The following is a 14,150-nucleotide window of genomic DNA, read 5'->3' on the forward strand; positions in this document are numbered from 1 at the left end:
TTATTGGAAAAATGTGTGTAAATAATGCTGTTCCAGAAACTTTGTAATTCCAACAATGTGATATGAGCAGCCACTATTAATGCATTCTGCTCCAGCACTCACAAACTGCAGATTGTTGAAATAACAGCAGATTTGTATTGCTAGTTCTCAAACCTTACTCCCGAGCACACAATTTAACATAATTAAGTTTAAGGCATTTTTCTCCCTTGAAATCAAAATTCACTCAGGGGCAGCAATGGAAAAATTGTCTATCTTGCTAGGCTTTGATTCAAAACTGCCATAAGGAAAAGTCCATTAATCAATTGGTTCCCTCCACTTGGAATTATCTACCCTCAGAAGTATGGCAATAGCATCCATTTCCAACATCTATGACTACGTCAAAAGAATTTCTAATAAACAATGTCACCACCATTTCCTTTGTGGACAACGGATAGGAAGTCATACACTTAGCATGTTGTATAACAAAAAAAATCTTTCTTTAATGTTTGCGCCATATTTACTTTAAATATGAATGCTTTTTTTTTTTTTTTTTTTTTTAACTATGCAAGAAAAGGTCTTAACTATTTTTAGCACAATTCACCACAATTATTGTAGTTTTATGCCTCTGCCCTAATGGGCATGGGTGATGGCTAAAAATGCTCTGACAACCAGTCCACCAATGCAGTTAGAAAATTGGAAATAAATTAAATTCAGAGTTGTAAAATTTTCTTGCTTGTGTTAAGTCCATATTAACAAATCCAGAGAATGTTGGCCTATACATTGAGTTATTTAAGAGCAAGATATTCAGATTCTTCACAGAAATGTCTATATGGTTTTAACGTCAGTATTTTGGACCAGCACAAAGTATTTGTTTTACTGCAGTAATATTTTAGTAACTTCAGTTTTGCCAGTTTCTTTTCTGTTATTGTATTTTTTCAATATTCTCTAAGCATTCCGATTCCCTGCAGAAGGTCGGTTATGTAGTTAAGAAGGCATTTTTATTTTCAAGTAACTGCCATATTGCACCATCAACAGCTGAATACTGAATGCTATAGGACTTTAAAGAAGGTGCTTTCATAGAAGAGGTAATAAGCAGAGAAGTCCATTGTAGAGATGAGCGGTGTTATATCAGCCTCTTTGCAAAAAGGCAGGGTGGCCCCATAAGTCTGAGAACTCAAAACGTATTAGTGACATGTGAAGCTGGCGTATCAAGTGGAGGGGGGGTTAAGCAGTCAAAACAAGACTGTCTACCTCGAAGGAATGGGAAGGAGTTTCCTGGCACTGTAGAACTTTGTAGGGGAGACTATAGATCTGTATGTGGCCACATACATGTGCACATAGACAAAAATGTCATGACAGACATTTCTGCATACGAGTAAAGGGATGGGCATTTCTATGATTCACAGCACTGCATGCGGTACTCCTGAAGAGCAAATTATAACAAAAATTTCTACCACAAAAGCAGATGGCTCTTCACATGATTTTTTTAGTATCTTCTCCATCTCTCCCTACAAGTTGCAATTTTCTAGGCACCAAGCCAGGCAGTCCAAGGATGGAGATCAGGATGTCAAAGGAAAGATAACAATAGAAGCAAATGGCCAACCTGCAACTATATACAAATAATAAAAAAAGAAAGAAAGGTGACAGACAAGGAAAATATGTTTCTAGTGATTTGGTGTTTAATAGTTACTTGTTTAGTTTAAATGGTGATGTGTAATAACCGTAAGAAGCATGTCAACTGTATGCCTAGGTTACTGTTACTGTATCAGCACTGCAGGCAGATATAGAAACAGAATAAATATTTCTGGAGGGTAATTAAAACCCATGAGTTACATTGCTAAGAAGTGCATGTCATGAGTGTTTTTCAAAATGCACCATCAAGAAAGGGCTTGCACAGAAGAGCCACTGAGCCTATATATACATATATAAATAATTTTCCATTTGTTTTCCAGGGTAGAGCACAGATCTCCACGCACATTTTTCAGACACAACTTAGGAGTGATATCTCATTAAGTGACTTGCTCAGAGTCACACCGTTAGGCAATGGATAGGACATGAAACAACTGCATAAAAAAACAACATGCCAAACAGCATATACATATAACATAAAAGTTGAAACTAGACATTTAGCGAAAGAGAAGTTATATATAAAAGGTGGTAATAATAACTATATAAGAAAATGATGCTTTCTATAAAGTCTTTCAATCTGAATGATCTTACAGATAAATATAAAAAAGAAAGAGTAGTGAAGTACATTAAAAATGTAGAGTGCAAATAGCTATGCTACAGGAGAAACACTTGGAAAGAACTGAACATGTGAATTTGATAAAGGTTTCAGGATGGTTATTCAGTGGAATACCTAGAGAAAGGAAAAGAGGAGCACTTATATTAATTCAAGGGGAGCTCCAACAGTAATAAAAGAGGATAAAAAAGGTAATGGTAGGTGTGTGGTACTAAGTGGCTACTGGCAAGGGAGGAGGATTACGCTGGCATGTATTTATATTCTACCCAAAACTGCCATAATGTAGATAAGAAAATTCTGGGAGAAATAATCCGCTTTCAGCAAGGAATATTACTTATAGGTGGAAACAGGAACTTGGTTTGCAACAGTGAAGATGTGTCTGGGGGGCCTAAAAGGGAAAATATAACAAGTGAGGGTAGATTTGTGAAGAAATTTATGAAAATGTTTGGCATGGAAGATGTGAATTCAGTACTAGGAGTTTGGGAATTAATTTACATATTACTCACCAAAATACAAAATCTGAGCTAGGCTGGGTAGATTTTATATCTCACAGGAACATGTGCATTTAATTTAAGGTCTTGAAATGCACTCAATAACTATTTCAGATCGTGCGCCAATAATAACTAAAATAAAAATGCAAGGTAATGAATTAAAAATTAGACACTGGTGCTTTCCCACCTACCGGTTGAAGAGAGGAATTTAAGGAATGGGTTGTGGAATTAATTCAGGAGCTACTAGAGAAGATGGATTTATCTTCTGAAAACATAGGCAAGGAGTGAGATAAAACTAAAGAGGAATTTAACTAGGTTTGAAATAAAAGAAAGGGAGATATGGTTAAACAGTAGCAAGAATTAGAGGGATTGACAAATGCTGAAGTATTGCAAAATAAGGGGAATCTCTCAGAACAGGAAAAGGAGCAACTGCAGAATGCTAAACAGAAAACAAGGGATTACCTCAATAATATGCATGAGTTTAGAAAGACTGCGGTTAAGCAGTTGTTTTTTGATAATTCTAGAGCACAAAAACGTCTAGCACAGCAACTCGGGCAAGCAAAAGTGGAAAGGGCAGTCATTAAGCTTAAGGAGCCTATAACAAGGAAAATAAGAGATTCTGTAGAAGTGCTAAAAATATTTCAGAAATTTTATGAAAATTTGCATAAAGCAGAGAAATAGGTAACTCAAGAAAACACAAATGGAAATGTTTATGGAAGTATTAAATATGCCAAAGTTAGAGGTAGATGAGGCTCAACTATTAACAGTTAAAATAGGAAGGGATGAGATAAAATGGCTATGTATAGCTAATCTACAGGAAAGTCCCCAGGAATAATAGATGATATTCATGTGTAAGTTTGGCAGTTAGGAAGGTAAAACTGATAAAGATCTGGAAGGTTTTGTTTAACAGTATTTACAGAGAAGTACCAGCATCCTGGAAGAAGGCAGGGGTAACAGTAATTACCTAAAGATGGTAAAGATCCTTTGGATCCAGCTTCATACAGGCCCATTTCTATACTAAACCACAAATATAAAGTGTTTATGTCTATAATGGCTAAAAGAATGGCAAAAGTGATACCAAAATTGATAGATATGGATCAGTGTGGTTTTGTGGAGGGGAGGCAAACATTTGACAATACTAACAGAACACTGATGATCCAGAGGGAAGCAGAATGTAATAAAGTACCACTTTTTTGTGGGTCTTGATGTAGAGAAAGCATTTGACAGTAGACCCGGACTTCATGAGCAGGACAATGGAAGCATTTGCTTTCCCTAATACAATAATAAGTTGATTATAAGAATATGATACGCCAACTTCTCAGGAAGGATGCTGTTTATTTAACTTCAGATAAAAAAAAAATGTATAATACCAATAAATACTGTAAAACACTACAGAGCAGCACACTACTGAGTGCTTTTTTTTTCTAAAAAATGCTAGAACTTCATCAGACAACAACCAGCATTAAAACAAGCTTATTTATAAAGCTGATACATAGCAAATTGATTAAATACAAGAAAATATCCTGTTAATAATGCAGTACCAGACTAGCAATCCTATAATTATTTACTTCTATCTATTGATGTGTTGGGTAACTACCTCTAACTCTAGTTTCAAAAAAGTTCATTAACAAATTTGTTTTCTTCATACTTGGCAATACTATCTATAACCATAAATGTAAAAGAATGTCCAGTGTTCTTTTTATTATTGCATAGACATGTTCATAAATTCTGTCCTTTAGGACGCTGTCTGTTTTTCCTACATAAAAAATGTGGGATTGCATTGAGCTAGGCTAGTAACTACCCCCTTTATAGATACATAAAAGGATCCCTTGACCTCAGAGCTCACTGACCTGATGGTGAATGAATTTGATGTGTCTATATTTTTTTACAGTGTTTACAAGCACCACATTTTTTTCCCTCTATTTTACCTTCCCTTTTGTATTATATGATTTTGTTTCATTATTAGTTTGTAGGGGCAGCAAGGGTTGTAAAACCTTTCAAAATCCTCCTGTAATGTAAATATTTTAGATACATATGATGACCTATGTCCACATCTAAAAATTAGTCCTACTTGTCTGTTCCCTTTGAACAAGATAAAGACAAAGTTGTTTTTAAAATAACATCATTTGCACCTTTTGAGCTGATATAATCTACTACCCATTCAATTCCCAATTCATGGGGTATACAGCTAAGGCCCTAAATGGAGAAAAGGTCACTGATGTACATCTTAATTTTAACATAGTGTTAGAATAGTAGGCTTCATGAATCTAAGTGACAAGTTAGTAAGGTTTCTCTTCAACAGATACATCAATTGCAGAGTTCCTTCCAAACATTATGTTCAAATTACTCTACAATAAACAAGTCAATCAAAACTTGATCAACAGTCAGTGAGTCTTATATACAAAAAAGTCCTTCCACTATTTTTCAAAATTTTCAAAATTTCAATTTTCAGTCAATTTCAGTTGTTGTTGTTGTGTTTTTATGTATGGTACGACTCATCCCCTGCCCCCGTTCTGTCTGGCCAGCCCCCCCTCCCCATTGAAAGTTTTTTGGGGTGCTTGATTATGACTGCCATTATTGTCTGTCAAATATATTTGATTTTTTAACTGCAGTTTTAATTGGTGCTAATTAATCAATTTGCTATGTATCAGCTTTATAAATAAGCTTGTTTTAATGCTGGTTGTTGTCTGATGAAGTTCTAGGTTAAATAAACAGCTTTTAGTGGATTCTTGTAGCAGCATCCTTCCTGAGAAGTTGGCGTATCCTGTTCCTTGTCTGTGGTTTGGATTACTTCTTGGTTCAATTGATTATAAGAATATACGTGAGATCAAAGGTGAGAATTCAAGTGGGTGGGGTCCTCTCTGATAATTTCTGCTTGAGTAGAGGAACTGGGCAGGGTTGTCCACTTTCCCCTTTGTTGTTTGTATTATATTTAGAACCATTGGCAATGAAAATAAGAGACTCAGAAATTCAAGCACATAATTGGTATGGTAGTCAGGAAAAGGTGGCTCTATTTGCAGTTGATATTTTATACATGGCAAAACTAGAAAGGGACATTACAGTTTTGTGAAACATTTTAAGACAGTTTCAAATTTTCTCTGGATACAAAATTAATGAAGCTAAAACAAAGGCAACAGCGGTAAATTATGTACCCGCACACTAATTTGGTCCACCCATATCCATATTCATGGGGGACATGATAAAATGAAGCACAGTAGAGAGTCGATCAGAAACATCAATTATCAGAACCGGCCTTCCAAAGTTTTCGAGTAGGAAAAATCAAAGTCTGAACATATAAAAATTATACATATTTGCTTGATCATTGTTTTTGAGCTTGTAGCCAGCTCGTGTGTGAAAAATATTCTTTATTATCCACTGGAATCAGTGAATGCTTGAAGTGTATTTCTGTGTGCAGGAAACAAAATCAAGATATTAGATGTTTTTTATCCAGTTCAATTATATGTTTGATTATCTGAACTACCCTAGATCCCAATTAGTTTGGGTAATCAACACACTACTGTATTTAGGAGATTGGATTAGAAATGACTATGTGGTAGCAGCTAAGGATATGTGGGAAGAGACTAAACAGAAGATAATACAAACATTGAGAAACTAGAAGTTATTTTCTATGGATACTAAGATACAAGCCATTAAATTGTTTTTAGTCCCTTTAGTCTAATATATAGGTCATGCTTACTTTTATCAACCGGAGAAGTTGTGGATAGCAATTAAAAAAGAGTTGAAGGATTTTATCTGGGAAGGGAAACAGCAAGGGTCAAGTGGGATAAACTGATTCTACCAAGAAAACAGGTTAGACTAAGATTACCTAATTTGAGGGGGTATTTTAGAGCAACACAGTTAAGCCTCTTACACATGGCACAAGCAGAAAACTATAATTCAAAGTGGAAAGGAATGATGCTAACATAGGGAGGAAGCTCAAGAAATAAGGAGAGATTGGGATTTTGGATGCAGACTCGTAAGGAGAACAACCAAAATCAGAGAGTATTATATTCATAAAATAGCAGGGAGTATTCTAATAAGCAAACCAGCACGAGAATGGAGAAGAGAGATTTTGCCGATAAGGTTGACGGTGGTCAGGGATACACAGGGACAAAGATGCAAAGTTAATATGACCCAGTGAAGAAATCTAGACAAATGTTACAATGAAACCATAAGAAAAGGCAGTGTGCATAATTCTCTTTCTCCCTCACACACACACAAAAGTGGGGGAGGCTCCTTTAGCAAACAGAAGCAATTAAGGAATGGCTAATAAAAGTGTCCCAGAACAACATAGGACATTCCCAAATCAAGTAATTCTTAAATCCAAAATTAAGATACTATTCTTGTTGATTATGAGATCAGTAGTATTGTACTCTTCCTATCCATTTAATTATTTTTATACACTTAGAATAAAATGAATCTCTGCAGTAAATAAGAAAAAAAGAGGGGTGACTGCAGAACAGTAAAGCTTTCCTTGCTCTCATATATATTTATTCTCATTCCTTATTATTATTATTATTTTAACTTCAAGGTTTTTAAAAGTATGGAAGGTTGTACCAACAGTTGGGACTCTGCGATGTAACTTCCTCACCTCAACTTCTTCGGTGTACTGCATCTGCAGGAGTTTGACTATGTTTATTAAGCAGGTCAGTAATACTAGAAGCTAAACTTAGACAAGTACCACACTAATGAGACAGCTCGTGGGCTGACAATACCCATAAGAAAATCCCTACCAAGCAACTGCAACCCAAAATAAAACCCCAGCAGGAAACCTATTCACACTCTGATTCCACATACTTAGTACCACACAAACAATTGGAAGGGCTGCTGGTCATCCGAACCCAACACAACACACAAGCCTATGTGACGAAAAACCCAATGAACAAATGCTTAAGAAAAACAAACAGCAATCAAATTTGAACCAAGGTTCTGCACAAGATAAAGCAGAAAAGTTCAAATGCCCAATCCTTGACCAATGAACTCTTCTGCTGGAACCAAAAGGAACAGACTTCTAAACTGCTCATGAAAATACCAAGCCAAAGAGGAGCCCATAAATAGGAAATGATTTCAATACTGCCTCTAAAAGCCTCTGAAGACCAAACTAATAGGCACTCCTTTCATCTACTAACAGCCAAGAATGAAATCCACCACTACCTCCAAAGCCAGGGTAGTTCATGACAAACAATCCCAAGCCTGACCACAAATAAAACTGCCTTATAATAGACCAGTACTGCATTTATTTATTTTAATATCTATTTTATTATTTACCATTGCCAACCTGGTCACTGGTGGTCAACTCGATACAGACCTGCGACAGGAATGAAGCCAATAGAGACAGCAACAGTTCTTTATTCACTGAAGCCAACCACCGGATTGACCAGAATTAGTAGCAATGGCTATTTAAGCAGCAAATGGCCACCCCATGATTTCACCTCATGGGCAATCCTGCCTGTATTTTATCGTTTTACCTTAGGACTGCTGATATAATTTCTACTATGCAAGACTTTTCATTCACTACGGTACTTGCTTAGTATGTGCTTGCTAAATATTTGATATCCAAATTAGCATAGTGTGCCAATGTTTCCTTTAATGCACGTTATAAATAACTTGCTACATGTTTATATGTGAGCACAGCTTGTCTGAGTGGGGAATTAGCATAGTGTGCCAATGTTTCCTTTAATGCACGTTATAAATAACTTGCTACATGTTTATATGTGAGCACAGCTTGTCTGAGTGGGGGAATTAGCATAGTGTGCCAATGTTTCCTTTAATGCACGTTATAAATAACTTGCTACATGTTTATATGTGAGCACAGCTTGTCTGAGTGGGGGAAGGTATTTATGTTGAATGATTCCATACCCTTTTTGTTTAGGTTCTACTTAAAATGCTATAGTTTGCATGTAACAGACTGTGCATTCAGGCAAAAGCTGTACACACAGAAAAATGCAGCAATTCAAACAAGTTTTCTGTCCCATTTAATTCAACCGTAAACTATTTGTGTTACAGATGGATGCTATACATACATTTCAGAATAATAACTTTGATAGTATTCTGGCTAATAACTGTAAGCATATGGTTTAAAAACGGATACAGAAGAATTGCAACTAGTCATCTCTCTCTATGTGCTGCCCATTTGCTTGATACTCATCCATAGCTCTCAACCTTCCATGTCCAAAATGAGGAACACTAGCCCTCATAATGTGGAACAAACAGGCAAAATGTGGAACACATACTAATGGCTTACTAACAACTTCAACTAGGAAGGTCATAGGATGGTTAATATGCTGGTTTTACTTATAAAGATCTTTTAATTAATGTATATGATTCATTTCTATTTACAATGGATTTCATTTAAAAAAATTCCTAACACTGAATGTGTGACAGAGTCTTTCAATGTGGAACTCTGAGGAACTTCGAGGAACATGAACTTTTTAAGACCCCAAATGAGGTACATTCCTCATAATGAGGTACACTTGAGAGGTATGTACTCATCGCACCTTCACGAGGTTGTGGGGCCTGACAGAGTTCAGCCATTTTATACATGCAGTTAGTATTCTGGAAGAAATGACTCATAAAATTACTACACTAATAAATATTTTCTGGCTTATACAAACAAAATCCTTTCTTTACAAAAAAAAAGGATTTGCACATATTTTATCTACTAACAGGTAATTAATACTGTATGTGAATGATGTGGCATTGCAATTTTTTTGTGTATAAATACATACATATACATGAAATAGTTATGTGTACTTATGCAACTATAGTTTATATATATACACACATCTTTAATATATACATGTAGACTCACATTTCTTTACTCATACAATTTGTATTTACACGTAGTTACATCACACAAACATTGCATATATTTGTATACAGATGCAATTCCATATGCAGATGTTGATGCTTTCTTTTGCATTATTACAGCAACAGTATAGACATATTTGTAGTGACACATTTCTTTTAGCGAATACCTTTAATTATGTAACACTTTTATAATTTATTCTCATCTTTAATATGAGAAAAATTAAAAAAACAGTTTTCTCGCTGTAGCAATCTGCCCTTCTTGCCACTACCTACTCAACTCACATGGGACAGCTGGTTGGGCTTGTGCTAGGTAGGTCATTATACCATTTGCAGCATTGTTGGCCAAAGTGAGTGATGCCTGCAGGTATGACAGGTGCATACCCAACTCCTGCCAGATGTCTATTTGCTTCCAATCACTCTCCCTTTAAGCATGCCTTAAGCATCTTATACAGGTATGACTCTCGAAGGTAGACCATATTGTCTCCTTATCTGACCAGCTCGGAGCATGACACTCTGCTCTTACAGGTGCTGCCTCCGTGTGCCAAAACCAGAATGAAGAAAATATGAACAGGCCTGTGGTTCACAGGCTGAGAACCAGCCCTGCTGGGGTGTGACATCACCTTAATCAAATGTAGTAAACAAGCAGGGGCATTAGACTGGCTACTGTTGTTATTGGCAAGTTTAGTTTTACCAAAAATTCTTTGTCACCTACATACTTTCTTTTAAAGGAACATATTCATGTTGCATTTATATGGTGGATAGAAGTCAATAAATACACAATCATCATTTGTTTATATTACTTACAATTGCTATCGCCTATGTGAAGTGCCTTACCTTTTTGCAGTACTGCTCCTAAATGTTATTTATACATGATTCAAGCAATATATCAGAAGTATTGTTTTTTTTTGGGGGGGGGGTTACAGAAATAAATAACCTTTGGGTATGAGTACCAATTCTTACTAAATATTGACTGCTTTGAGGTGAAAAGATATGCCAGATTATGTAAACTTGGCTGAGATTATACTTCATGGTTGTGCAGCCTTGCATGTAGATGACTTAATTTTGCCTTTTCTAGACATATTCAGCTATGAGCATGACTGTGGCTATTCACAGGTTCCTGTGGCATGCTGGAAATCGCTTAAGAATGCTGCTGTCTGAAGTGTGCTCATGAGAACCCAAGGCCGCATTCATAAGTAGCGGAGACCAAATTACATACACAAGTGGTAGTATACATTCATGTACTACTGAAATAAATGTAAATGGATCTGATTTGCATACAAAATGCATACATGAACCTGAATTTATGTGAAAAAAATCACTGCCATATTTAACTTGCATTTACTTGAGTTAGGTGGCAAAACTCAAGAAACTCGTGACTTTTTAAAGTAAAAAAAAATACAAATGTTGCAAAATAATGTGAAACATCAAAATTATGTAAAGTTAGTTCACTTTAAGAAATGTTTTAATCACATGATGAGCACAGTATGATGGCTTTAGTGAATACTGTAAATCTGACATTTGTAAATGGAAAATCAATACAGCAGCAGGGGAAATAAGTGATCACTGAGAAAATCATTTACTTTATGGTGTCATTTAATACTTTTGCATAAATGGCAAAATGCAGTGATTTGTTTGTAAAGTACTGAAGTATTAAAGATGTTTTGTTGAATCGACACACATTTGTCTATTTGGAGATTTCTTAGTATCACCGATGAATGAAAAATACAAGACAGTGATAGGATCTAGGGGAAGGATGAGTGTTAAACAAATTTCTTTACTGCTTGTGAATGTATTTATGACATTTCAGACATTACAATACCACAACTGGACTGAGATTTTGCATTTATGTAGAATAAAGAGGGTAGTCTCTCCTACTTTTTTATAAGAATGCCAAGTATGCTTTCGATATTATTTTGTTTGACTGCTGAAAGTTTGTGTGCGACTGTGGTGCATTTTTTATGTGCAGTAATGATGCAGAACAAGGGAGTAAGAAAAAGGACAGCTTCAGCCATGAGGAAAAAGTACAGTTTTGTACCTACCATAAATGTAGATGTTCGAGGATCTCCATTGCTGCAGTCCTTACATATGGGTATTCCGCTGTCCACAATCGGCCCGAATACCAAAGGGCTAGAACCGGCGTCGGTCATCGGCGCCCGAGACTGACGTCAGTACGTGCCAGTACAAATGCGCATGACCGACGCCATAACCTCAGTCTTTCTTGCCTCAGACGTCAGAATGCAAAAAACACCACCCAAACCCCAACCTAAAAAGAAAAGGGGGGAAGGAGGGAGGGAAAATTGGACTGCAGCAATGGAGATCCTCGAACATCTACATTTATGGTAGGTACAAAACTGTACTATGTTCTTCGTCTCCCATTGCTGCAGTCCTTACATATGGGTAGAATCCCAGAGCAACGGAAAAAAGGGAGGCTGGCCAACTAAATAGCATTAGGAGCTGCTAATATGCCCTGTAAGATTGCAGTGGCAAACCCAGCCCTAGACCTAGAATAAAGAGGTAAATGATAATGCTTTGTAAAGGTATGTACAGAACTCCAAGTAGCTGCCTCTAGAATATCTTTAGTAGCTACCCCTCTCAAAAAAGCAGTAGAGGTGGCCGTAGCCATAGTAGAATGAGGCCTGATCCCAACTGGAACCTCCTGTCCATGATGAGAGTAACAAAAAGCAATACAATGGCCAATCCACTTGGAAATAGTTTGTTTCGAGTCAGCTTTCCCTCGTGAAGTCAAAGCAAACGAAACAAATAATTGTTGAGATCTTCTGAACTCTTTGGTTCTGAACAAATAATACCTTAACTGCCTATGTACATCCAAAGAATGCAAAACTTTTTCCCCTTCATTTTGGGGGTCAGCATAAAAAGTAGGCAAATGTATAGATTGGTTCAATGCCACATTAGAAATCACTTTAGGCAGAAAAGTAGGATTAGTACGTAAGGAAACTCTGTCCTTATGAAAAATCAGAAAAGGTTCCACTGCCATGAGGGCCTGTAATTCAGATACCCTTCTAGCAGAAGTAACAGCCAATAAAAAAGCAGTCTTCCAAGACAACAACTTCAATTCAGCTGTAGCTGCAGGTTCAAAAGGAGGCAGAGTCAGCTTTTCCAAAACAAAATTAAGATCCCAGGTAGGAGTAGGAGCCCTCCGTGGGGGTCTTATATTCTTTGCCCCTCTAAGAAACTGTTTAACCAATGGATGTGAAAATAAAGGAGGGTCACAATCATAGTGAGCAGAAATAGCTGCAGCATGCAGTTTTACAGAAGAGAAGGACAAACCCTTGTCCAACAAAATAGTCAAATATTGCAATGTACAACTCAAATTAGGCAATTTGACATCAAAGCCTTTAGCTGAACTCCAAAGAAAAAATCTCTTCCATTTAGCAGCATAAACTTTTCGAGTACTAGGATGCCTGGCTTACAAAATAACATCCAAAACTTGTTGAGGGAGCTGAAGGCCCTCCTTCTCTAAAACAGAATGCGCCAGGCTGTCAGGTGAAGGGATTGCACCCTGACATTGAGAAAATGATTATTTTCCTGAGACAATAAGTGAGGAATCTGTGGTAATGGCCAAGGTGTTCCATGAATTAAGCTTCTCAACAGAGGGTACCAATGCTGACGAGGCCAATCCGGTGCTATAAGGATCATGCAAGGTTTGTCCCTCCTGACTTTCAACAGCACCTTTGGAAGAAGAGGCAAAGGAGGAAAAGCATACATGTGAAGGTTGCTCCAACTGAAGGATAGTGCATCTATTTTCCAGGCTTTTGGATGAAACAGCCTTGTGCAAAACAGTGGCAGTTGGAAATTCAGAGGAGAAGCGAACAGATCTATGTCTGGAGTTCCCCAAGCCCTGGTCAACTGAAGAAATACCTGAGGGTCCAATTTCCATTCATGAGGATCCACAATCTGTCTGCTCAGAACATCTGCTAAAGAATTTTGTGCTCCTGGCAGAAACTGTGCTCGAAGAGTGATGTGCAGATTCAAAGCAGTTTCCCATAACAGCATTGCTTGTCTGCAAAGAGGGTAAGAATGAGTTCCCCCCTGCTTGTTGATGTACCACATGACCGTTGTGTTGTCTGTTCGAATCAACACCAGTCCTGGTTGAAGGAGGCTCTTGAATCCTTCCAAAGCAAATTGAACTGCCAGCATCTCTTTCATGTTGATATGCAAGTGAAGTAGCTCTGGGGGCCAAAGGTCTTGAATCCATTTTCCTCTGAAATGAGCTCCCCAGGCTGACTCCGAGGCGTCTGTCGTCAATATCTGACTTGCCTCTGGTTGGGTCACAGAGAGCCCCTTGTTTAGGTGACATTCCTGAGCCCACCACAGAAATTCTTTCTGAATGCAAGGTAGAATCGAATGACAGTGTCCAAATCGTGGCTGTGTTGAGTCCAAACGCTTTTGAGATACCATTGTAGCTTCCTCATATGCAGTTTGGCATTGGGAAGTACTAGAATGCAAGATGCCATGAACCCCAAGGCTTGAAGGACTGTCCTTGCAGTCAGCCTGGACATTACTGATAACTGTTGGAAGTATAGGTGAAGATTTCTTTGTTTGTCCGGGGTAAGAAATGCCATCTGAGCAGCTGTATTCAGTCTTACACCCAGAAAACACATCTCTTG

At 37.2% G+C, this 14,150-nt stretch overlaps 1 protein-coding gene across 1 annotated transcript in view; it reads right to left on the reverse strand.

The window, feature by feature from the left end:
• Positions 1 to 14,150, reverse strand: part of LUZP2 (leucine zipper protein 2) — a 4,367,081-nt gene that overhangs the window by 3,474,445 nt on the left and 878,486 nt on the right. The gene's annotated exons all lie outside the window — the stretch shown is intronic.

This window comes from Protopterus annectens, chromosome 9.part0 (assembly GCF_019279795.1).
Source record: "Protopterus annectens isolate FY-2018-M chromosome 9.part0, PAN1.0, whole genome shotgun sequence".
Taxonomy (NCBI): Eukaryota; Metazoa; Chordata; order Ceratodontiformes; family Protopteridae; genus Protopterus; species Protopterus annectens.